The sequence below is a fragment of the Suncus etruscus genome, chromosome 2 (assembly GCF_024139225.1).
Source record: "Suncus etruscus isolate mSunEtr1 chromosome 2, mSunEtr1.pri.cur, whole genome shotgun sequence".
NCBI lineage: Eukaryota > Metazoa > Chordata > Mammalia > Eulipotyphla > Soricidae > Suncus > Suncus etruscus.
Window position 1 is genome coordinate 168,744,922 of NC_064849.1, and position 27,006 is coordinate 168,771,927.

General features: G+C 36.5%; 1 protein-coding gene across 1 annotated transcript in view; it reads left to right on the top strand.

The window, feature by feature from the left end:
• The window catches only part of CAMK4 (calcium/calmodulin dependent protein kinase IV), a 311,178-nt gene that overhangs the window by 212,915 nt on the left and 71,257 nt on the right, over window positions 1-27,006 (top strand). The gene's annotated exons all lie outside the window — the stretch shown is intronic.

Genomic DNA, 27,006 nt, shown 5'->3' on the forward strand with positions numbered 1-27,006 from the left:
TATATTCATGAAATTATTTTATTCCTTCTTACAATTACTTTATTCTCTTATCATTCAAAATTCATCTTATTCACTAACTTTTTCTGCTGACCTCGATCCATCCATTTAGGTCAGCTCTATTATCTTTGGCAGAAATGCCTCAGTGTAGTGATAGCTGACTGGGAGAACTCTCATCTCATTCAATAAATAAGAATGGATGCTTTCGGCATCAAAATTTTATACCTATTGGAGTTACACATTTAAATAATACATGGACCCAGGGTTCTGATACCTATATTTTAGGTTTGCTAAGATGTATTTCTAATATTATTACTACTCTAAAATTTAAAACAAAACAAAACAAAGCTTTGATTTACTCACAAAGCTCCAATTTAATAATTAGGTTACCATATTCAAATGAAACAGTGTGAGTTTTCTAAAAAAATCAAAATTTCTCTTTATTTAAGAATTAATTTAGAGAGGAAAATTAAAGGAATTTCCCAGGTGTCTAATAGGTAGAAAGCAATTTAAAACCTGTGATAAGTGGCTGACACTTGGTCTTGGTGTATGATCTTTTTTATGTAGTGCTGGATTCGGTTTGCTAAAATTTTGTTGAGGATTTTTGCATCTATGTTTATTAGATTGGTCTGTAGTTTTCTTTCTTGGCAGTGTCTTTTCATCTTTGGGAATGAGTGTGATTTTAGCCTCATAAAAGGAATTTGGAAGGATCCCTGTCTTTTCAATGTTTTGTAAGAGTCTGTGGATCAGTGGTAGTAATTTTTCTCGGAATATTTGATAGAATTCACCTGTAAAACCATCTGGACCTGGACTTTTGTTCTTGGGGAGTTTCTTAATTACTGATTCAATTTCCTCAGATATGATTATCCGGTGTATAGGCTTTCTACATCCTCCTTATCCAGTCTTGGAAGATGATATTTTTCCAGAAATCTGTCGGTTTCGTCTGGGTTTTCTAATCTGAGTATAGTTGTTCATAAGTCCTCATGATGTGTTGGATTTCTTGGGGTTCTGTTGTAATCATTTCCCTTTCATTTGTGATCCTGTTTATTTGGGTGTTTTCCCTCTTTTTCTTGGTGAGTCTTGCCAGTGGTTTGTCAATCTTGTTTATTCTTTTGAAAAACTAACTCCTGATCTAATTTTTTTTGTATTGTTTTCTTATTTTCTATGTTGTTTATTTCTGCTCTGGTTTTTATTATTTCTTATCTTCTGGTTGTGTTTGGGCTTTTTTTTTTTTCTGCTGTTTTTCCAGCTCATTAAGGTGTCCTTTTAAATTGTTGGTTTTGTCCTTCTCTTCTTTCCAGACACAGGCCTGTATTGCTATGAGTTTCCCATAATTACTGCTTTTGCTGTGTCTCATAGATTTTTGACAATTTGTCTCTTCATTATCATTTGTCTCTAGGAATCTTTTTATTTCTTCCTTGATTTACTCTTTGATCCATATGTTGTTGAGCAGCATGTTGTTTAATCTCCAGATGTTAGATTTTTTCCATAGCTTCTTTTTACAGTCAATCTTGTTCTCTTTTGCATAGTGATCTGATAGGGTACTTCTAATAATCTTTATATTTGTGACTTTATGCAAGTTAGATTTATATTCTAAGGCATGGTCTATTCTGGAGAAGGTTACATGTGCACTTTGAAAATTTGTGTATTCTGCTTTCTGGGGGTGGAGGGCCCTTTATAAGTCTATTATCCCTAATTCTTCTAATTTCTCATTTAGGGTTCTGATTTTTTTCCTAGTTTTCTGTCTGGTGGATGTCCAGTAGTGATAGTGTAGTATTGAAATTTCCTTTTATTATCACATTACCTTTCATATGTTTCTCTAGGTTTGTGAGCAAATGCCTTACTTATTTTGCTGGCTCTGTGTTTGGTGCATAAATATTGACCAGAGTTATTACTTTTTTGTCTAGCATTCCCTTGATCAATAAGTAGTGACCCTTTTTGACTCTGATCATTTTCTTGAGGTTCAGTGCAATTTGGTCTGATAAGGAATGGCTGCCCTGGCTTTTTTTGTTTTCCATTAGCTTGATTAATTAATTTCCATCCTTTTATTCTAAGCCTGTGTCTATCCTGTACTTGTAGGTGTGTTTCTTGCAGGCAGCAGAAATCCAGTTTTTGTCTTCTAATTCAAGTCTCTACTATGTGTCTTTTAATGGAGAGTTTAGTCCATTGACATTTAAGGAGATTATTTCTAGAGAGTGCTGTTGTGCAGTCGTTTGTGTAAGGTGGTTGTTGTTACAATCGGGGTTTGGATTGTGTAATATCTTTGAGTATATCTTTTAGAACCTGTTTTTTTGCGCAAATAATGCGAGTTCTTTTTTGTCTGAGAATGTTTTTAGTCCTCCATCCCATATGAATGAGAATTTTGATGAGTAGTATATTCTGGGTCATTTTACTGTCTTCTTGCTTAATGGTTTCAAATGGGATATCTTGTTTGATTATTATGCTCTTTCCTTTGTACTTGAGGATGTTTTCTCCCTTATTGCTTTAAGAAGTTCATCTATTATTCACTTACTGAATAATCGCAATAAAAATCTCATTAGTAAGAAAAAAATTGCATTAAACATTCACATACCCCGAGAAGTTCCGTTCAGGGTATGCAATTGTTTAATGCGATTTTTTGCGATTTTTTCTTACTAATGTGATTTTTTTTGCAAATATTCATTAACCGAATAATCGCAAATACTTTGCGCCTAGCACAGACATCATTTCCGCTGCTCCAGCCTGCTGTCCCTTGGATTATCAGAGGCCTAAGGGAGAGAAGTTTATTACAAAATTGGATTTTGTCATACCTTCATCATGACTTCATCAAAGCCTGCAGTGTAGAGAAAGATTGATGATGAGCCCAGACAAGTTCAGAAAAAGTGGGAGACGCAGTATTTCTTTGATGAGCACAGGGGCATCCACACATGTCTAATTTCTCAGAGAAAGTTGCAGTGCACAAGGAATACAACTTGAAATGCCATTATTCAACTAAACTTGCTGAGGAATGTGCAAAATATCAAGGAAATGAGAGAGCTAAGCAGGCTGCCAGTCTTAAGCATGTCTAATGAGGCAGCAAGATTTCTTCAAGAAAGCAACCAAAGAGAATGTTGTATCAGTCGAAGCTAGTTACATGGTTAGTGAAATGATTGCTAAGGCAGGGAAACCATTCACAGAAGGAGAGTTTGTTGAAAAATGCATGTTACAGGCTGCAAGTATTATCTGTCCAGAAAAGAAAGGTCAGTTTAGCAAAATCAGCCTTTCTGCCAACACTGTGGCAGAGCGCATTTCTGACATGTCAAGTGACATTTATCATCAGTTGTGTGAGAAAGCCAAATGTTTTGATGCATACTCAGTTGCTCTTGACGAGGACACAGATATAATAGACACTGTGCAGCTCACAATTTATGGCCATGGTGTTGATTGCAATTTTGAATTGACAGAGGAGCTGGCTCACAATAATTCCAATGCATGACCAGACCACCACTAATGAGATATTTTGGCATCTGTGTGGTGCCATTGAGAATGCAGGTTTGCCATAGAAGAGGTTTGTTGGAATAATAACTAACCAATAGCGTGCCATCAATGACAGGGAGGAAAAATGGACTGGTGGCACTTATTAAAAAAAAAAAAACTTGAAGAGGAGGGTGTAGAGAAGGCCATTGCTCTTCACTGCATTATCCATCAACAGGCCCTTTGCTGTAAATGCCTGCCATGTGACAATGTGATGTCTGTTGTGAAATGCATCAACCAAATCAGATTCAGGGACTTAAAGCACAGGAGGTTCCGTGCTTTTGTTTTAGAGGAAATGGAGTCAGAATATGGAGATGTGCTCTGTTTTACTGAGGTACATTGGCTCAGCAGGGGAAATGTCCTGAAAAGATTTTTTGAGTTGAGAGAAGTGAAAGCTTTCATGGAGAAGAATGGGAATGCTGTTTCTGAGTTGAATGATCACAAATGACTGATGGACTTAGCTTTTCTTGTTGACATCACACATAAGCTGAATGTACTAAACAAGATGTTACAGGCACAGGGCAGCTTATCAGTGCTGCCTATGACAACGTGAGAGCATTCTCCACAAAACTTGTGTTATGCAAATCCCAGCTCTCTCATACAAATCATTTCTGATTCTGCCTATTAAATTTGATCTCTCCCTTTCTTTGTGAGTTCTGCTAATGGTTTATTGATCTTACTTGTGTTTCAAAAAACCAAATTTTGCCTTCATTGATCTTTGAATTTTTTTTGTTTCCAGTTCATTTTTTTAATCTAAGTTTTATTATTTCTCTCACTTGTCTACTTTCAGCTAATTTTACTGGTAATTTTCCAATTTCTTTTTCAATATCTGAGCTGTACCATTAAGTTATTATGTAGGCCTTTTCTTTCTTTCTGATGAATGCTTGCAAAATTATACATTTTCCTCTTAAATTTTTTATTTCACTTGTTTTGAAGAATCTTTTTACCTCCTCTCTGATCTATTGTTTATTTAGTGGAAAGTGGAAGCTGTTTAATTTCCAGGTTAAAGTTATTTCTTAATTTCTGTTTGTAAATAACTTCTACTTCCAGTGCATCATGGCTGGAGAAAATAGTTGATACAATTTGTACTTTCTTGATTTTATAGAGGTATGTTTTATGATCCAGCTGGTGGTTTATCTTAGAGAATGTCCCATGTACATTGTAGAAAAATGTGAGGATTGAGCATTGGGAAGGATTAAGAGCCCTATATAGCTACTAAACTCTTTTACTATCTTTGTTAAATTTTAGGTTTGTTGATCTCTAAAGGGATGACAGAGTGGTTTTGAAGTTTTCCACTTTTAATGTGTTTCTTTTGATGTCTTTCTTTAAGTCTATTAGCAATTTTTTAAGTATTTTTGCTCTACTCTCATTGGGTAAATACATGTTTGGGAGTGTGATTTTTCCTGATGTACATATCCCTTGATTATTGAGAAAAAACTGCCTCTGTTTTATACAACCTTCTTAAGTTTGAAATCTCTGTTTTCTGATATTAGTATGGCTACTCCAGCCTTTCTAAGGGATTTTTTTTTTTTGCTTGAAGGTTTTCTTCCAACCTTTGACAATGAGTCAATGTTTGCTGTCACTAATCAAATGTGTTTATTGCAGGCAGCAAAATGTTTGATTCAATTTTCTGATCCATATTGCCACTCTGTGTATCTTAACTGGTGCATTTAGTCATTAGCATTGAGTGAAATTTAGTCTTTAATATTGAGTGTCATGGAATACTGTGATATTTTTTAGAAATTTGTTCTGCTTATGGGGTCTGACTTGACTTAAAGTAGACCCTTCAGTTTTTTAAGATTGGCTTTGAATCTGTAAAATCTCTGAACTGTTGTTTTTCTGTGAAGCAATTTGTCCTTCCATCAAACCTGAATGAAAGTCTGGCTGTTGAAGTAATCATGGCAAGGTGTTAATTTCATTTAGATATTTATTTCTTTTTCTTTTTTATTTTTATAATATCTTTATTTAAAAACCTTGATTAAAAACATGATTGTGGTTAGGTTTAAGTCATGTAAAGAACACCCCCCTTCACCAGTACAACATTCCCATCACCAATGTCCCAAATCTCCCTCTACCCCACCCCACCCCCTACCTGTTCTCTAGACAGGTTTTCCACTTCCCTCATTCATTCACATGGTTATAATAGTTCTCAGTGTAGTTATTTCTCTAACTGCACTAACCGCTCTTTGTGGTGAGCTTCGTGAAGTTAGCTGGACCTTCCAGCCCTCCTCTCTTTGTCTCTGAGAATTATTGCGAAAATGTCTTTTATTGTTCTAAAAACCCATAGATGAGTGAGACTATTCTGTTTCTATCTCTCTCTCTGACTTATTTTACTCAGCATAATAGATTCCATGTACATCTATGTATAGGAAAATTTCATGACTTCATCTCTCCTGTGACTTCATAATATTCCATTGTGTATATGTACCACAGTTTCTTTAGCCATTCATCTGTTGAAGGGCATCTTGGTTGTTTCCAGAGCCTGGCTATTGTAAATAATGTTGTAATGTATATAGGTGTGAGAAGGGATTTTTGTATTGTATTTTTGTGTTCCTAGGATATATTCCTAGTAGTGATATAGCTGGATCAAATGGGAGCTCAATTTCCAGTTTTTGGAGGAATCTCCATATCGCTTTCCATAAAGGTTGGACTAGACGGCATTCCCACCAGCAGTGGATAAGTTCCTTTCTCTCCACATCCTCGCCAACACTGCTTGTTCTCATTCTTTGTGATGTGTGCCAATCTCTGGGGTGTGAGGTGGCACCTCATAGTTGTTTAGATTTGCATCTCCCTGATGATTAGTGATGTGGAGCATTTTTTCATATGTCTTTTGGCCATTTGTATTTCTTCTTTGTCAAAGCGTCTGTCCATTTCTTCTCTCCATTTTTTGATGGGATTAGATATTTTTTTTTCTTGTAGAGTTCTATCAGTGCCCTGTATAGTTTGGATATTAGCCCCTTATCAAGGGTATTGGGTGAATAGTTTCTCCCACTCGGTGGGTGGCTCTTGTATCCTGGGCATTATTTCTTTAGAGATGCAGAAGCTTCTCAGTTTAATGTATTACCATCTGTTTATCTCTGCTTCCATTTGTTGAAAAGTGCAGTTTCTTCCTTGAAGATGCCTTTAGTCTCAATGTCATTTTTTACTAAACCTCTTCTGCCTTCAGGCCTGGAGTGTTACTTGTGATAAATGTGCTGTAAATCTTAAGGATGCTTCTTTATAATTTCCCTTTTTGATATTGCTGCTTTTAGTATTATTTTTTATCTGTTGTTTACATCATTGTGACTAGGATGTGCCTTGGTGTACCTTTATTTGAGTCTCTTTTAGCTAGTATTTTCATATGTCCAGGATGTGGGTGCATGCACTATTTATTTCTTGGAACTTCTCAGCATTTATATCTTTCAATGTTTCTTCTTCATTCTTCTTTCTCTACAATTATTCCTATGGTTTCCCTGTTGAATTTATCTCATAGGTCTGTCTGTTTATTTTGAGCATTGTTTTCCATCTTCTGTTTATTTATTTTAAGGCATCTTTCCAAATTTACTGTTGTTATGCAGCTCATCTTCCAGCTCACTGATTCTATCCTTAGTAACTGTTACTCTACTGGTGAGGCCTTTCAGAATTTTTTTCAATTAATCTACAATATTTTTAGTCATATTATTTCTGTTTGAATGTTTCTCTTTTGTCATTTTCTTCTTTTTCATATCCTATTGGTTGTTCATTTCTTTTGTCCATGGCTTATTTGAGTTACTTAAACATCCTACAAATTTACCTTCTAAAGTCTTTTATCATACAAGATATATAGATTTTTTATGTTTGTTGCATCTTCAGAACTACCATATTCATTTACTTTTTGCTGTGAAGGTCTATGTTGTTTTCCTTTTGTGACCTTTACAGTGTGGTGGTGTTTTTGTATGTGCTGTGGTAGGGCTCTTTGCCTAGAAGAAATATTCTTTGAAACAAAGAAGAGTGGCTGTATTCTTCTCTCGGTGCATGAGCCTGAGTTTACAATAGGTCTTTTGATTCCAATAACTGCCACTATCACCACAGCTGCTGGTCTCTGGTGTTACCTATGTCAAGGCAAAGCTTTTATCTGGGTACAGGAAACTTAGTTCAATATGCTGGCTGGGACTGAGTCTCTCCTCCCTTTAGTAATCAGGTTGCTAATGTGAGACAAAAGGATATTTGCAAGTAGAGCCTTCTCTGTCACTGCTGGCTGTCTTCTCATAGCTGTACCATCAATGCCTGTGTGGCCAAATTGTGAGATCCCCTGCCTTACTACCCTTGCTTCACTCTCTCAACACAATTTCTGTGTCCCACAAGCTTGGCCAAGTAGATGGGTTTAAACTATGCTCACAGCTCTGAGTTCTGCTATGGGGACATGTCAGAGCACCACTCCATGAGTCTTCTTGCAAAGCAGCACTTGTACCTAGCCTCTATTCCACTGTTGGCCATCTTCTACCAGGTCTCTCACAGCCACGCCAGCACTACCCATATTACTAAACTGGAGACTTAGCCCTGCTACATTCTCTCAATGTTAATGTTTGTGTCCCATGAACTTGACCACGCAGATACCACATTCACTACAAAATTCCCAGTTCTGCAAGATTAAGTCAGGACACCCATCACTGCCAGACTCCTATTTTTTGTTCCTCTAACGTCATATCGATACATACAAGCATTCTAATCCTTGGTACTAAGGAACCTATAAGTATCATACTAGAGAACAGGCATTTAATATTGGATACACGCCCCAAAATTTGTATCAGAAAAATTGAGTTTTTGGCATATCCAGTATCTAAGAAAGAAGATGTATAAAAATGAATAAAGAAATATAATGGTTATATCAAATTTAAAGTAAATATTCAGTGAAAATACATGCACATATTGATTGAAAGTATCTGTGCTTCTGAAAACAAACAGTGCTTTTTCAAACTCTTTTCTTTAATAATTTTTTTAACACCTTGATTACATACATGATTGTGTTTGGGTTTCAGTCATGTAAAGAACACCACCCATCACCAGTGCAGCATTTCCATCACCAATGTCCCAAATCTCCCTCCTCCCCACCTAACCCCCGCCTGTACTCTAGACAGGCTTTCTATTTCCCTCATACATTCTCATTATTAGGATAGTTCAAAACATATTTATTTCTCTAACTAAACTCATCTCTGTTTGTGGTGAGCTTCATGAGGTGAGCTGTAACTTCCATCCCTCTCTCTTTTGTGTCTGAAAATTATTATTGCAAAAATGTCTTTTATTTTTCTTAAAACCCATAGATTAGTGAGACCATTCATCTATGGCTTTTTTAAACTCTTACAGAGATCACTATTAAAAATTAAGATCTTCTGAGATTCTTCTTGACAGTAACAGAACACAGTGAAAGAACTAGTATCCTGCTTTATTTGAACTTTTTTTCTCATCAGAAATCCCATTTCAGCTCTTTTCTTTTTTGCTCATTATAGCTAGTCTTGAATTTCAAAACATAAGCAAGAAAGCATACTTAGGACAGTAGGATGTGACATCAGACATAAGACAATTGAAAGAGAAAAGCTTTGCTTTTTTATAAATATTGCTGAGAAATCAGCAAATTGCCAAAAATTATTTAGGAGAAATCCCTCACAAATAAAGAAGCAGACAACCTCTCTGTGCAATGGGTCTATTTCTGAAGATGTGCCAAATACTGGAAATGTATCTAGAACAGCTTCATCGAATCATCAACACCAAATTAAGATTAATTAATGATTACAAAGGAGAAGTGATTTGTTTTACTTATTTTAAAATGACAGAATTTCCCAATCCAATTTTAATTATATTTTGTTAAAGGACAATTTTGAATATGGATCTATTAAGATATTCCATATATGAAGATAGAGTGTCAATATACTTTTTCATGATGAAACAACTTGATGTTGAACAAGCTGTTAATAAATCAATCAACAGCTTGAAACAAAAATAGAAGTTTTTTTTATATCATCATACATGTATATAAAATTGAAATTTTCTTATATCCTATTATACATTTATAGAGTAGCTTAATGTAATTTTACAAGCTTTAAAAAAAAGGAAAGCCTGTCTTGAGTACATGTGTGGGTGGGGTGGGGAGTAGGTAGATCTAGGAAATTGGTGGTGGGAATCCAGCACTGGTGAAGGGGGTTGTTCTTTACATGACTGTAATCATACAACTACAATTATATTTGTAATTAAGGTGTTTAAATAAATATAATTTAAAAATGATGAAAATTAAATAACCAGGAAGCTTCAGCAGGCGACATGGGTAATGGCATGGTTCCATGCTGTAGGCTTTTTGGCCAAGCTTAGGAGACAATGTGGTCTCTGGCTGCCCCTCCCCATAGCCTTCTCTCTCCTTCCTCCTGGACCCCAGGGTTATCCCTGGTTGCCTGCCCAGGGTGCCAGCAAAGTGGGTGCCGGGGAGAGGTTTAAAGGGGACCCCAGGCCTCCACCATACCCCACTCTGCACCAGAGGGGTGGATCAGGGAAGGGGACTCGTGAACTTCCCTTTCCATTAATAATCATTCTCAAACTGCTCGGGGGGTAAAGTTTATATAGATTAATAAGATATCATATAGTTTAATTTTCTTTGCATTATACAGTATAAGTCAGTGATGGCTAACCTTTTTTGAGCCCAAGTGTCCAAAGAAGAGCTTACTAAACTTAAATAAAATAACTGCAGTAGAATGCCTGTCTTGAACATGGGCAGGGAATGGGAAGGAGAGAGTTGGGCATTGGGGGTGGGAATGTTGACTGATAAAGGGGGTGTTCTGATTATGACTGAAATTCAACTATAATCATATTTGTAATCATGGTGCTTAAATAAAGAATTTATATTAAAAATTAAACAACCAACTTGAAAAATTAATGTTATAAATAATGGGGTTATTTATTTGTATATTAGGGTTTTAGAATGCAATAGAAAAAGAAAAGAGAGGTAGGCTGTTACAGTAGAACATTAAATAGAGTGCTTGTCTTGAATGCGACCCAACTGGACTTGATCCCTCGCATTCTATATGGTTCCTCATATATTTCCAGGAGTTATTTCTTTTTTTCTGAGGTACCAGCAAAATATTTAATACAATTATTGACAAATCTGAAAGAAGAAATCAATAGCAACAAAATAATAGTGGGATCAAGTTGCTTTGATTTACGTTACTTATCAGTTCAATATGATCACTAAACAGAGAATAAGCTTCAAAACGTGTCTATGGCCTAGATGCATTAGTATCTAAAAATAAATTAATAAATTCCTGTTTCAAAACATAAACCAATCAAAAAATACCAAAATAACTCCCCCCCCCCAAAAAAAACTCAGGGCCAGAGCAGTGGTGCTAGAAGTAAGGCATCTGCCTTACATCCTTGACTAGGATGGACCACGGTTCGATCACCCAGTATCCCATATAGTCACCGCAAGTCAGGAGTGATTTCTGAGCACATAGCCAGGAGTAACCCCTGAGCATCAATGGGTGTGCCCCCCCCCCAAAAAAAAAAACAAAAAAAATTAAAATATAGTAATCGTTCCTCTTATATCAATTGTTATTGAGATTTTGTAAAAAATAAAACTTGACAGAATTAAAAATTAATAATAGTGGGAGACCTCAAAACTGCCCTGTCACCCCTTATAGGTCAACCAGGCTTCCAGGAGTTATTCCTTTTTTTTAAATATAATTTTTATTTTAATCATAGTGGCTTGCATATTGTTCACAGTAATATTCCAGGTACATATTAACATTGAATCAGGGGAATTTCCATCACCGAATTGTCCTCCCTCCACCTCCATTCCCATCCTCCCATATCCTACCCTCACCCCAGGGAGTGCTAGAATGAGTGGTCCCCTCTGTGTCTAGTTTATTACTTAGTGATCTTATAACTGTTTGATCTTGGTACCTCCATTACTTCCCCCTCTAATTAGGAGGTGGGACTAGATAGTTCAAGTTATGTGGTTTTATTTGAGGAAGAGAGAAGTAATAAAATGGGGTAAAAATCAACTACACTGACAATGGGCAGAGTCCTAGAGGCTCTCATCCTCGGTTTGAGAGACGAAGGGGAAAAAAGAAGGTGAAACACCAGAACCATTCAAAAAGAAGCATCAAATAAGATATCCAGTGAGTACTGCAGCAATAAAGATATGCACCACATATTTGCCATGGTCTTGAGATAAAAAAACATGACAGAGTGCAAAAAGGAGGAAGAGAAAAGAAGAAAAAGCAAATATATAAATAAAAAATGTACATCTACTTCAATACCCACCCCAAACAAAGAAATCGACAAAAACTAGATAAAAGAAAAAAAAAAAGATTATTTTTTGCTTTTTTGTCTCTTTCTTTCTTTTTTCCCCCTCCTGCATAGGCACAGAAAATATTGGGAATCCCTTGGCCTAAGAGATACAGGGTTTCTCCACCCTTGGAATATATTGTCATGGGATTATCTATAGACTCCTCTCAAGTTCATTTACTCTCCCCTTGTTGCTTTTGTGTTGTATGGGAGACTTTTGCTCCAATGTGGATGATAAAATCAGACCTCTATATCTAGAAATCTCAGTCTCTGCACAGGTCAAGGAGTGGAACTTATGATGAAGTCTTTCTTCGTGATTTTAGGAGTTCTGTTTCCTCAGTGTCATTTTAATTGTCTTCTGTGTTTGGTGGTCTTGGCCCTTGTGCGAAACCTCAAATGGAGTCTGGAATATCGTCTTTCGTTATGTTTTCAGAAGAGCTATTCAGTTGCAATTGTCTCAGTCAGGTCTCTGGAATTAGAGATCATGGTTGATGTGCAGGTTGTAGAACAAACCCTAGACTAGGGCTTTCTTGTTGGTCCCAGAATAATACTGTCTGGTCATAGTTCTATCAACCAGTCATCTGTAGATCACGTTCTTGGCTTTTGCAAAGTCTTCTGATTTTGTCTTATCATTAGTTGGTGAGGTAGGATAACCTGTTCTTATGTTCATTTGTTCCCAATTTCCTCGTTGTCAGGATATCATATTAGAGCTGGCACTTGTTAGTGTTTGAGCAGTTTTCAGGATGTCATGGATGGGATTTGGTTCCTGTAGCTGTTGTGAAGAACTGTGTCGTTTCTATGTCTGGGATTCAGGGTTCAAGGCTTGAAGGTCGGTGTCTTATCTCCTAGAGTCTAAGATGGGTCCACATGATGTATTTTTCAAGGTGCGAAATTCCCCTGTATTGTAAATAAGTATGAGTTCTTATCCCTAGTAGATAAGAGCTTGTTTATATATGTGAGCTTTCCCCCTTTTTAGTGTGCCTTTGCAGGAAGAAATGGTGCTTCATTATATTGCCGGTGTATTTGGGGGTGGAAAGAGAAGAGCAGAAAAACGAGTTACTCACCCCAAAAAAGATGAAAATAGAAATAAAAATGTATTTGCTCACATATGTATAAAGAAAATAGATTTTAAAAAATGAATTAAAAATAAAGAGGTAGTGTTATACAGGTCTTATGATGGAAGTATAGGTTTCCCCATTGACTTTTGAGATTTTCTTGTGAGGTGTAGGTGCCCAGGCACCTTTCCATCACACACCCTTCTTTTCTTGAAATTGGTAAAGAATTTGTGGCAGGGGGTCTTGGGTAGAGTTCTTGCATTGGGAGTCCTTTTAGGGCTAAGACTGGTATCCAGCAACAGTCCACGTTAGAAAGAGTTGGTAGGAAGGGCTATACAGTGTGGGCCAGCAGGGTGTTGGTTGTTTTTTCCTGCTGGGGACAAGGTTTGGGTTTGAGTGGGTGTCCCTTCGATTGGGTGCTGGGTACTGGTTCGTTGGGGTAGGAGGTCAGTCTTGATTCCTGATAGATTAAGAACTGAGGGTGAAGAGTTTTAATAAGGTGAAAATCTGGATGGTATTGAGGGGTGAAGGGATAGTCGGATTACTAAAAGGGGGAAGGGGTAGAAAAGAAGAAAAGAGAAAGTAAGATTAAATAGAAAGAAAAAAGAAAAAAGAAGTAGTGAGAAGAGAGGAGAGAAGAGCACGGGCATTTTATTTTGCTTGAATATGTTTGATGAGTAGGCCCCGCAGTATAAGTCTGTAGGTCACAGTTGCTGCTTCGGTGGTCTGGCTGGTCACATGATTCAGGTCCTAAAAGAAGATATAACCTAGAGATAAAGGGTATGTTAAAGAGTTTTATCGCGACAATTTTTGTAACACAACCTGGGTATGGTATCTCGTGTGGCTTGGCTCCGAGATGACATCTTTGGTTGTCCACCCTTTGTATCCAAGAATGCCTGTTGACAAAAAAGCTGAGAGGTTACTTTAGGAGAAAAATGAGGCTATATATTCACTTTTAAGTTGGATCAGTAACATCTGGCTCAAAACTAGAGCAGTAAAATAATGATTTATTTCATCAAAACTGATATCTCTATTGTCAGAGTCATTAGTAAATGACTGTCTTTCATTCATCTCTGAAATGAAATGGTTGTACTTCAAAAGAGACCATAGGTACTTACTTTGATATTGACCAAATCTAATAAAGTTGAAATTCGGGGTAGAGAAATAGGACAGTTGAGAGGTTACTTTAAATATAGTAAGCTTATGGCATTAACACATATTATTTTGAAATGCTTCCATTTGAGTCAGTGATTTCCCATGGTATTCTTTACCTGTAATCTTGTAATCTAGGAGATTATTATGGGCCTTTGTAGTAACAGGCTGATTACATACCTGTTCTCTCTACACTGCTGTTTCTTCTGTTGCTGGTTTCTTTATGGTATAATGTGTGGTCAAGAGTTTATGTTGTTCCTCTTTCATGTGTATTGGGCACTACTCCCCAGTATATGTGTGATGTTACACTGTTTGGATTTTCTACCCTGTTAAATCCTGTTATTTTATCTTTGAATATTAGTTGTATATATGGTGTAGTTTCTAGGTGCTTCAGAATAGTGCTATCATTCTGTGTTTATCTGTCATCTTCTGGCTTACTTCATTTAACATAATATGTTCTAGGTCCATCCGCGTTGCTGCAAAGTCTGTGATTGTATCATTTCTGACTGCCATGTAGTATTCCATTGTGTATAGATACCACATATTAATGATCCACTCATCTGTTGTTGGACATTGAGGTTGGTTCCAAGACTTGGCTATTATACTGAGTGCTGTGATAAATAATGGGGTGCACACATATTTTGGGATGAATGTCCTTCCTACTTGGGGGTAGATACCTAGGAGAGAAATTGCAGGGTCAAATGGCAGCTCAATTCTGAGTTCCTTGAGGACTCTCCAGACTGTTTTCCATCGGTGTTGGACTAGGGGGCATTCCCACCAGCAGTTGAGCATGGGATGTTCTTCCATTTCCTTAGATCCTCTTCAATTTCTTTCCGGAGTGTTTTGAAGTTTCCCTGGTATAAGTCCTTCACTTCCCTTGTAAGGTTGATTCCTAGGTACTTAATGTTTTTGTTACTATTTTAAGTGGGGTTGAATTCTTAATCTCTCTCTCCTCTGCTTCATTATTTGTATAGAGAAATGATACTGTCTTTTGTGTATTGACTTTGTAGCCAGCCACTTTTCTGTATTGGTTAATTGTTTCTAGGAGTTTTACTGTGGACTCTTTAGGTTTTTCTGTATATATCATCATATCATTTGTAAAAAGGGATTCCTAATTTGGATTCCTTGATTCCCTTCTCTTGTCGGATTGCTATTGCTAGGACTTCTAAGATTATATTGAATAAGAGTGGAGAGAGTGGACAGCCTTGCCTAGTTCCTGACCTTAGTGGAAATGTTTTCAATTTTTCGCCATTGATGAAATGTTGGCTGTGGGCTTTTGATAGATAGCTGTAACTATCTTGAAGAAGGTTCCTTCTAATCCTATTTTGCTAAGTGTTTTCAACATGAATGGGTGTTGAATTTTGTCAAATGCCTTCTCTGCATCGATTGATATAATCATGTTTTTTTTTATTGATTTACATATGTTGAACCATCCTTGCATTCCTGGGATGAAACCCACTTGGTCATGGTGTATAATCTTTCTGATGTAGTGCTGGATTCGGTTTGCTAAAATTTTGTTGAGAATTTTTGCATCTATGTTCATTAGTGAGATTGGTCTGTAGTTTTTTTTCTTGGTGCTGTCTTTGCCATCTTTGGGAATGAGTGTGATATTAGCCTCATAAAAGTAGTTGGGGAGGGTTCCTGTCTTTTCAATGGTTTAGAAGAGCCTGTGGATTACTGGTAGTAAGTCTTCCCAGAATGTTTGATAGAATTCACCTGTAAAACCATCTGGACCTGGACTTTTGTTCTTAGGGAGTTTCTTAATTACATCTTCAATTTTCTCTGAAGTGATTGGCCTGTTTAGGTTTTCTAGATCTTCATTTTCCAGTCTTGGAAGCTGGTATTTTTCCAAGAATCTGTCGGTTTCTACTGGGTTCTCTAGCCTAACTGAGTATAGGTGTTCATAATATGACCTCATGATATGTTGAATTTCTTTGGATTCTGTTGTAATCTCTCCCCTTTCATTTGTGATCCTATTAATCTGGATGTTTTTCCTCTTTTTGGTGAGTCTTGCCAGTGTTTTGTCTATCTTGATTATTTTTTCAAAAAATCAACTCCTCGACTCGTTGATTTTTTGTATTGTTTTCTTAGTTTCTATGTTGTTTATTTCTGCTCTGGTTTTTATTTTTTCTTGACTTCTCATTGTGGTTGGATTTCTTTGCTGCAGTTGTTCCAGTTCCTTAAGGTGATCCTTTAAATTGTTGATTTTGTCATTTTCCTCTTTTCTGACATAAGCCTGTATTGCTATGAGTTTCCCCCTAATTACTGCTTGTGCTGTGTCCCACAAATTTTGACAAGTTGTCTCTTCATTATCGTTTGTCTCAAGGAATCTTTTTATTTCTTCCTTGAGTTGCTCTTTGATCCAGCTGTTGTTGAGCAGCATGTTGTTTAATCCAGAAATTATTTCTAACTGCAGAACAATGAGTTACCCTGGAGCATCATTTAGAGTATATCCACAAAATAAAATAAATATTAACAGTAATAAAGTTGTTCAGATAGAGGAAAGGTATCCAGTCTAAGTTGGATTCCTAAAATGGAGATTAAGCAATATTTAACTCAGAGACATAGTCAAGTATAAATTAAGAGAAAAAAATTATGATATTAAATATTATTATTTGATGGTTGAGTCTGATTACAACTGAGCAGTTGATTAACATAAACATCAGTATATCCTGGATATTTTTATATTTTAAAATATAAGCAATATATTAAAATGAAGGTAAATATCAACAGAATATGAAGAATATACCAAACTATTACCCTCAGACTCAAATCAGCATTTGACACTAAAAGAAAATAGATCAGTGTCTTTAATTCACAAGTTTCATAACATATTGATTAGCTATACCCAGCAGTTTTCAGGACTTATTATTGGCTTTGTTCAAAAATCAATTCTGGCAGTTCTCAGGGGACTAGGGGACAAAGGATTAAACTGGAGTCAGCTATGTCTAAGTTTTCTGAAATGGTCATAAAGCATGAACTGAACTAGGCAGAGTTTTCATTTGTGTCTTTAGTTCATAACTGAACTATCAGTATATTGACTTCTGTAGCTAAAAAATTACAGATTTTTGTATGCTGATTTTATAGCATATAACTTTACTGAATTTGTCTACTATTTCTAATAGTTTTGGTGAAGGTATTTTGGGAAAACAACGGGTGTTTAATCTATAAGATTATGCTACTATCAAATAGTGATAATTTACTTCTTTCCAGTTTAAATTCTTTACCTAATTGGTCTGGCTAGGACTTTCAATATCATTTATAGTTTGATACCTGGTATAGATCTTTAATTCGTTTTGAATTGACTTCTATATAAGATGTGAAGTAGGTGTCTGACATTATTTTTTTTACACAGGACTAACTAGTTTTCCCAACACAATTTGTTTTTGTTTAGGGCCACACCTAAGATTATCAGGAGCAGTTCTGTCCTCAGTGGTCATTCCTGGTAGAACTCTAGGGACCACGTGGTGCCAGGGATAGAATATGGCTAGGCTGAATGCAAGACAAGTGCCCTACCCACTGTACTATCAGTATTTGTTGAAGAGGTTTTAATTTATTCCATTTCACATACCTAAGTTCTTTGGATGATTATTAGAGGACTTTCTACATGAAGAATTGTTTCTAGGCTCTTTTAATTCTATTGCATTGGCCTGAGAGTCTGTTGCTATTGTTAAACACCACACAACTTACTCCACCATCACACTCCCTTGCTTACATTTAAAGTATAATTTAAAGTCAATGAAAAAGCATTCCATTTGTTTTCCTAGATTTGTTTGGATTATTACGGGGTTGTTATTACTCTATGTACATTTTTCTTTTCTTTTCTTTTTTTTTTTTTTTTTGGTTTTTGGGCCACACCAGGTGATGCTCAGGGTTTTTTCCTGGCTATGAGCTCAGAAATCGCGCCTGGCTTGGGGGACCAAATGGGACGCCCGGGGATCGAACTTATGTCCGTTCTAGGCTAGCGCAGGCAAGGCAGGCACCTTACCTCTAGTGCCACCATGCCAGCCCCTCTCTGTACATTTCAACACTATTTGGTCTATGTCTCTAAAAATGTCATGTGCATTTTTATAGAGACTGCATTGAAACAGTGTAGTATTTTGGAAGGATGGCCATTTTGATAATATTAAACCTTCTAATCTATGAACAGTGGATGCATTTTCATTTCCTGTCTTTTTTAGTGACATGATTTTCTTTTTTGTACATCTTTCACCTCTTTTGTTAAACTAACTTCTAGTTAATTGCTCCTCAGCTATTGTCAGTATGCTGCTGAAGCCATCCATTGAGTTTTTGTTTGGGGAGGCATTTTATTATTGCCAAATATGTTTCTCAAATCTGTCACTTCTGATCACCACGTCCTTATTTTTATTCTCACAATTTCTTGTGCTTCATTTGCTGCCTGTCCCATCATTTCTTTATACCCATTATATATCTCCATTACAGCATCTCTAAAATCTTTGAGATATTTGGTCCAGAGCAGTGGCGCAAGTGGTAAGGAATCTGCCTTGACCGTGCTAGCCTAGGATGAACCATGGTTCAATTCCCTGACGTCCCATATGGTCCCCCAATCCAGGAGTGATTTCTGAGTGCATAGCCAGGAGTAACCCCTGAACGTCACTGGGTGTGGCCCAAAAAACAAAAAATAAAATAAAAAATAAAATCTTCAAAAATTAGAGTAGGTTGTTGCTGATAGAGCCTTCTCTGCAGTCACTGAGCTTGATAGTGTTCTGTGCTTTACCATTATAACTGCTAAGTTCTGAAGCTATAGATGAGGTTGTGGTGTTGTAGTTCCATGTGCCTCATTCTTACCCTTTTGCTTCAAACCTCAGGAGTTTGGGATTTCCAATGTTCACAAAACCTTAACTTCACTTTAGTATGCAGTTCAAGTGTTGGGCCGGGATAGGAGGATACTGTGTTTTGTAACTGGAGCTACCCAGTCACAGAAACCTTGGCCTGAGGTGCTTACTGGTATGTCTCTGAATAAAATAGTTTTTATATATCTGAGCCATTTCCTGTCTTTTGTAGTTTCCTGCTCAGCAAACTTTTGGATTTCTGTTTGAACTTTGTGCTGTTGACAATCTGAAAGCCCAGAGGCACGACTGGAACTATTCTTCCTTTGCTTGTGCTGTAGGCTTCTGCTGCCAGTCCTTATGTGCAGGCCATTTAGCCTTTTCAGTTTCTTTTCTTCCCCAGCCCAGTGTCCTGACCCAGTGACCAATAGTAACTCATTAATTTCTGTGTTCTCACAAAGTTCTCAGGTTTTTATACTTCTTTTTTCTGCCAGCTCTCTTATGGAAGTGAATGCTATTTCTGTTCTGATGATTTTGTTTCCAGGTGCTCATCAGGCTTCTTTCTCCTCCATCTTGCCCACATGTAAGTGGCACACTTTTACAGAACAGGTGCATAATAGCAGGTGTGCTTTTTTGTTTTTCTTATAACTATTATTTCTGGATTTAGTACTTGAGAACTACTTATTTGACATAGAGAATCATTATACATGCTATAATTAAAAATATTTTTCTCAAGTTAAGTATATGTTAAAATATGTATTCTCATTTTAGAAAACGTGTATGTAGGAATAATAATCTTTTCACACAGGTGTAGCTTTTCAAAGTATTAACTCTGTAACTGTCAATATCCAGAATGTTATCACCTTTGCTTATGGGAGTCAATGGTAAAAAATTGTACCAAATACTTATTCAGTTTTTGCAGTCAAATTCAACTTGCTTCAAATTATTTTAGTTTTTCTTGGTTTTTACTATTTTTCAGTTTTATGGGTCATAAAATATCATTCATAATGTGTGGCAGATTATTCTAAATAATCTATTCTAAATAATCTCACATGACTGGTCTGATTCAGAGTCTGTTGATTATCTGGCTAACCTCAAAAATAGCAGCTCCAGGGCCTGAGCAGTGGTGCAAGTGGTAGGGGGAAAAAAGAAGTAGAGGTAAGAAGACAGAAAGATATAAAAATGAAAAAGAAAAAAAGAGTGATTTGCCAAAACGTGTCCGATGAGTTGGACCTGTAGCATATGTCTTTGGTGTGCCATTGACTCTTCCAGTAGTCTGAATGATCATATGCTTTGCATCCTAATAGAAGACATAAACAAATGGAAGTGGGTATGTTAGAGTATTTTTTCAAGACATTGACATAATGGGCACTGTATATGGTAATCAGTATGATTGAATGCCCAGGTTTAAAATTAGATTGTCCACCCTTTGTTCCAAGGCCCCCATGTGGACAAAAATACTGAAGGGTTTTATACGTGGTAAAATTAAGGCATTAAAGCATATTTTTAGTAATAACTGCAGTGGGAGACCAGGCTTCCAATCATATTCTGCACCTGGTTCTGTGGCTAAATACATTAGAACATTATTATAGACCTTTGTGGTTTAGGTAGATTGCATACTTTTTCACTCAAAACTGCTGCCTCCATCATTGCTGGTTTCTCTAGGTTATAATGGGTATTTGTGTCTTTGTGTTGCCCCCTTCCACTTTATTTGAACACTTCTCATTATATGCTGGCACCTACATTGTTTGGAATTTTTACACTTTCCACCATTATATTTGTTCATGGATTATTATATGTAGATATGGTATATGTTCTACATACCTCAAAGAAGTGTTATCAGTCTGTATTTATCTTGCTTTTGGCTTACTTCATTTAACATAATATTTTCAAGATCCATCATGTTTCTGCAGAATCCATGATTGTATCATTTCTAACTGCTACATAGTATTCCTTTGTGTATAAATACCACATCTTCATGATCTATTGATCTGTTTTTGGGCATCGAAGTTGATTCCCATTTTTGGCTATTGCGCTGAGTGCTGCGCTGAATAGTGGAGTGCATAAATAATTTGGGATGAATATTCTTTCAACTTGGGGGTAGATATCGGGGAGTGTGATTGCTGGGTCATATTGGCAGCTCAATTATGAGTTTACTCAGCATCCTCCACACAGATTTCCATAGGGGTTGGACCAGGCAGGTTTCCACCAACAGTGGATGAGAGTTCCTTTCTTACTACATCCTCGCCAACAGAGATTGGTTCCCAGCCCCTTCTTTTTTTTTTCACTTTTTGTGTCACACCCAGTGTCGCTCAGAGGCTACTTCTGGCTCTGAGCTCAGAAATCGCTCCTGGCAGGCCAAGAGAACCATATGGGATGTCAGGGCTCGAACCACTGTCCATCCTGGATCGGCTGCTTGCAAGACAAATACCTTACCTCTGTGCTGTCTCTCCAGCCCCCAGTCCCATTATTTTTGATGTGTGCCATCTTCATTGGTGTTAGGTGGTACCTCATTGTTGTCTTGATTTGGATTTCTCTAATGATGAGTGATGTGAACATGTTTTCATGTGTCTGTTGGCCATCTGTTGTTCTTCCTTGGAAAAGTGTCTATTCATTTCTTCTCCCTATTTCTCTATGGCTTTATTGGGTTTTGTGGGGCTCACCTTTCTGAGTGCTTTGTATATTCTATATATAATCCTTATTCTGATGTGTCGAGTGTGAAATTTTTTTCCGTTCTGTTAGCTGTCTTTTAGTTTTAGTTAGTGATTCTTTAGTCATACAGAATCTCTTTAGTTTCATGTAATCCCATTTTTTTTAAGTTTGATGCTATGACTCTTGCTATTGGCAATCCATCATCAAAGACATTTTTGAGGTTTAAGTCTTGTAGTGCTCTGCCCATTTTTCCCTCAATAGACTTGGATCTGATTTCCAGATCTTTAATCCACTTTGAGTTGATTTTGTGTAAGATGTAAGGATGTAGTTCCTTACAGATGGTTATCCAGTTAGTCCAACACCATTTGTTGAAGAAACTGTTTTTGTTCCATTTCAGGTTTTTGGATCCTTTTTCAATTATCAGTTGACCATATATTTGTGGGCATATCTCTGGATATTCTGTTCTAACCCACTGGTCTGATACTCTACCTTTACTCCAGTACCATGCTGTTTTGATGACTATGTCTTTATAATAAAGCTTCAGGTTAGGTAAAGAAGGGCCACCCAATTTCTTGTTTTATAGTATGGATTTGGCTAACCTAGGTCTTTGGTGGTTCCCAAATGAACATTATAATTGGTTGTTCTAGTTCCTTAAAAATGATGTTTGAATTTGGATAGGTATTGCATTGAATCTATATAGCAATTTAGGTAAGATAATCAGTTTGATTATATTGATTCTTTCTACCAATGAGCAGGGCATGTTCTCCAATTTCCTAGTGTCCTCTTCAATTTCTTTCTGAAGTGTTTTGCAATTTTCATGGTATAGGTCTTTCACTTCCCTTGTCAGGTTGATTCCCAGGTACTTGCTATTCTTAGTTACCATTATAAATGGGATCAACTCCTTAATCTTTAATGTCTTTCTCCTCTTCATTATTTGTGTAGAGGAATTCTATTGTTTATTGTGTATTAATTATCTAACCAGCCACTTTGCTGTATTGACTTATTGTTTCTAGGAGTTTTCTTTAGAGTTTTCTATGTATATCATCATATCATCTGGAAAAAGAAATAGTTTGACTTCATATTTCCCTATCTAGATTCCTTGAATTCCCATCTCATGTTTGATAGCTATTGCTAGTACTTCTAAAATTATGTTGAATAAGAGTGGAGAAAGTGGGCAGGCAGCCTTGACTAGTTCCTGATCTTAGTGGAAATGTTTTTTTGTTTTTTTGCCATTAAGGATAATGTTGGCTGTGAACTTTTTATAGATAGCTGTAACTATTTTGAGAAAGGTTCCTTATAACCCTATTTTGCTGAGTGTTTCAACATGAATGAGTATTGAATTTTGTCAAATGCCTTTTCTGCATCATTTGATAGGAACATGTGGTTCCTGTCTTTCTTCTTGTTGATGTGATATATGATGTTGATTGATTTGCATATGTTGAGCCATCCTTGCATCTCTGGGATAAAACCCACTTTGACATAGTGTATAATCTTTTTGATGTAATGTTGGATTCGGTTTGCTAAGAATTTGTTGAGGATTTTTGCACCTATGTTCATTAGTGAGATTGGTCTGTAGTTTTCTTTCTTGGCAGTGTCTTTGCCATCTTTAGGAATGAGTGTGATATTCACCTCATAATATGAGTTAGGAAGAATTCTTGTCTTTTCAATGTTTTGAAAACAGTGGTTGTAATTTTCCTCGGAATGCTTGATAGAATTCACCTGTAAAATCATCTGGACCTGGACTTTTGTTTTTTAGGAGTTTCTTGATTACTGTTTCAATTTCCTCAGATGTGATTGGACTGTTTAAGCTTTCTACATCCTCTATCCAGTCTCAGAAGATGATATTTTTCCAGATAATTTGTCAATTTCTTCAAGGTTCTCTAGCCTAACTGAGTATACACCCTCATGATGTGTTGGATTTTCTTAGGGTTCTGTTGTAATCTCTTCCCTTCATTTGTGATCCTATTCATTTGGGTGTTTCCCCCCTTTTTTGGTGAGTCTTACCACCAAAAAAAGTCTATCTTATTCATTCAAAAAACCAAGTATTGGTCTCATTGATTTTTTTTTGTATTTTGTTTGTTTCTATGTTGTTTATTTCTGCCCTGGTTTTTATTATTTCTTTTTTCTGTCTGTATTTGGGTTTCTTTGTTCTTTTTCAAGCTTCCTAAGGTGTCCTTGTCAACTGTTGATTTTATCATTTTCCTCTCTCCTAACATAGGCCTGTATTGTTATGAGTTTCCCCTAATTACTGCTTTTGCTGTGTCCCACAGATTTTCACAAGTTGTCTCTTCATTATCATTTGTCTCAAGGACTCTTTTTATTTCTTCCTTTATTTCCTCTTTGATCCAGCTGTTGTTGAGTAGCATGTTGTTTAATCTCCAAATGTTATATTTTCTCCATTTTCTTTTTACAATCAATCCTGATCTCTGTTGCATAATGGTCTGAAGAGGTGCTTCTAATAATCTTTATATTTGTGACTTTGTGCGAGTTAGATTTATATTCTAAGGCATGCTCTATTATAGAGATGGTTCCATGTGCACTTGAGAAAAATGTATATTCTACTTTCCTGGGTGGAGAGCCCTGTGTAGGTCCATTAGTTCTATTTCTTCTAATTTTTTATTTAGGGCTCTTATGTCTTTGCTAGTTTTCTGCCTGGTGGATCTGTCTAATAGTGATAGTGGAGTATTGAAATCTCCTACTACTATCACATTTCCTTCTATAAGTTTCTCTAATTTTGTGAGCAAATGCCTTACATATTTCTTGGCTCTACAGTTCTCACATAAATATTGATCAGAGTTAGTACTTCTTGGTCTAATGTTCCCCTGATTAGTAGATAGTAACTGCTCTTGTCTCTAAGCACTTTCTTGAGGTTGAATGCAATTTGATCTGATATAAGAATAGCTGTCATGGCTTTTTTTTTCTTTTTTGCTTTCCATTGGCTTGAATAATTAATTTCCAGCCTGTGCCTGTCCTGTTCTTTAGGTGTGTTTCTTGGAGGCAGAAGATATCTGGTTTTTGTTTTCTGATCCATCTCTCTACTCCTTGTCTTTTATTGGGGGAATTTAGCCCGTTGACATTTAAGGATATTACCACTAGAAAGGATTGTTGTGCTATTGTATTGAGTAGAGAGGTTGTTATTTCAATCGGGGGTTTGGATTGTGCAGTTCATCTTTGAGAAGGTCATTTAGCGCAAATAATGTGAGCTTTTTTTTGTCTAAGAATGCTTTTAGTTCTCTTTCTCATATGAATGAGAGTTTTGCTGAGTAGTATACTCTAGGTTGGACGTTTCTTTCATTCAGTAGTTTAAATATGTCACTCCACTGCCTTCTTGCTTAAATTGTTTCATATGGGAGGTCTGGTTTGATTCTTATGTCCCTTTCCTTTTATGTTCTCTCCTGTATTGTTTTAAAAAATTCTTCTTTCTCTTTTGTTTGTTTGTTTGTTTTGCCAATTGGATTACTATATGTCATGGTGTTGGTCTGCTAGGGTTTATTTTATTAGAGACTCTTTTTGCCTCCTGGTTTTATGCAGTTGTCTCTTTCCAGAGGGTGGGAAAATTCTCTATTAATTCCCTCACTACTTGTTGTTCTCCTTTTCCTTTTTCCTCCCCTTCCGGTATTCCTACAATTTGTAGGTTATTTTTTTATCTTTGTTCATTAGGTATCTAACTTTTTCTTCCAATATTTTTTCTCTCTCTTGCTTTCTTATTCACTCCTTTGTCATTGTTGTTTTGTAGTTTTTCCTCAAGTTCCTCTATACTTTCTTCTAACCGTGTAATTTTGTTACTATGGCTTGCTAACATGTTTTTTTATTTCCCTTAGTTCCAATTGTATGGTTCTTACATCTGTATTAAAAGTTCTTTGAGTTGGCTGAATTGTTCATTTACAGATTTCTAATATTGCAGGCTAGTGATTTTTTGATTTCCATTGCCAGGGCATTAATTGTCGTTTTTAGATTCTCAGCTAATTGGCTCATGCATTTTGGTGAACTTGCAAATTTAAAAAGATTTCTCTCCATTTCCCCAGCTGTTACTGTCTACTTTAGTTTACCCATATTTCTTTGCATCTGGTGGTTTTCAATGTTGAGTTTTCTGATTGTTTAATTAAGTGGTCTGCTCTACGATTGTATTAGAGGTGCTTGAAGATATATTTGATTTAGAGTTTATTTTTCCTTAACTAGGTGGCTTGTCTAAGTATGATAGGGATATTACAAGTTGCTTCAGTGTTTTGCTATTCTGTTTTATGGTCTGTAGGTTATCTGAAGAAATTGAGTGTTAGGTCTGAGCAAACTGGGCCTATGTGGTGTAAGTCAGACTATCTGGTGCATTCACATGGTTTGTGGTCTGGTGGAGGAGTGTGGGCTGTCTCTATCCTGCCCAAAGGTCTCCGGGTGCAGGTGCACATGCGTACCAGTCCTGCCGACGGGGTCCGTGGGGGGGGAGGGGCGGTCTCCAGTCTGCCCAGTTGCGCATGCTTCCCAGTCCAGTGAATGGGGTCCAGCAGGGTGGTGGAAGGGTGATCTCAAACCTGCCCAAAGGTCTGGTGCCCAGGTGTGCGCTTTTCCCTGTCCTGCAGGAGGTGGGTGGGAAGGGCGGTCTCAAACCTGCCCAAAGATCCAATGCCCAGGTGCACATGCTTTCCAGTCCAGCATAGGGGGTCCGGCCCCAGGAGCATATTTTTAAATCAAATTTAACCTGATTTGGTAATGTCAGTGATATAAATAATAATGTGGTTTAACTTAATGATAAAAGTGTTTAACTCCATTTTCTTACGCCATGACTCCTTGTGACTTTTCATAATTCCTAAATCATTAATATATATGATATATGTACAAATCCATAAAATTATTTTTATAGTAACCAACTTATTCAGAAGAAAGGAAATAAAACATGAGTAAAATTAATGACAATGATGTCAGTAAATAAGAAGATGAAGTTATTTAAATCAAAAGCTGTGGGGTTGTTTTTAATTAAACCAATAAAATCAGTGATAAACGGGTGCAGTTGAAAGCTCTTTCCCTCAGAACTTATCAAATTTTGTGTGCCAAAATACCATATTTGGCACAATTTTGTGTGCCAAAGTACCACTTCTGTGGTACTTCTGTTCTGCAGACATTTTTTTTCTTTTTCTTTCTTTTATTTTTAGTGAAGCAAGGTAGTTTTTGTTACTAATATTTTTAATAATTTTAAATTGAATGACTGTGACATATACAGTAACAAAGTTGTTCATGATTGATTTTCGGTCAGACAATATACAACACCCATTCTTCCAGCAGTGCACATTTTCTGCTGTCAGTGTCCTCAGTTTCCCTTTTGTTCCCACCCTCAGCCTGTCCCTTTGGCAGCCTTTCCAGGTAGAAATAAGCAAGAAAAGGGACATAAAGAAAAGCAAGCAAGATATTTGTTCAGGGGAGAGCAAATGTTTGAAGAGCAAACCTAAAGATAATAATAGGTTTCCTTATATGTAATTGATATTGTTCTTGCAGTATCAATCTTAATTTTATTTATTAATACTTTTGTATTTTGATTCCAGCACATACATGGTGTTTACACTCGAATATAGCTTACTTAACATAGATTG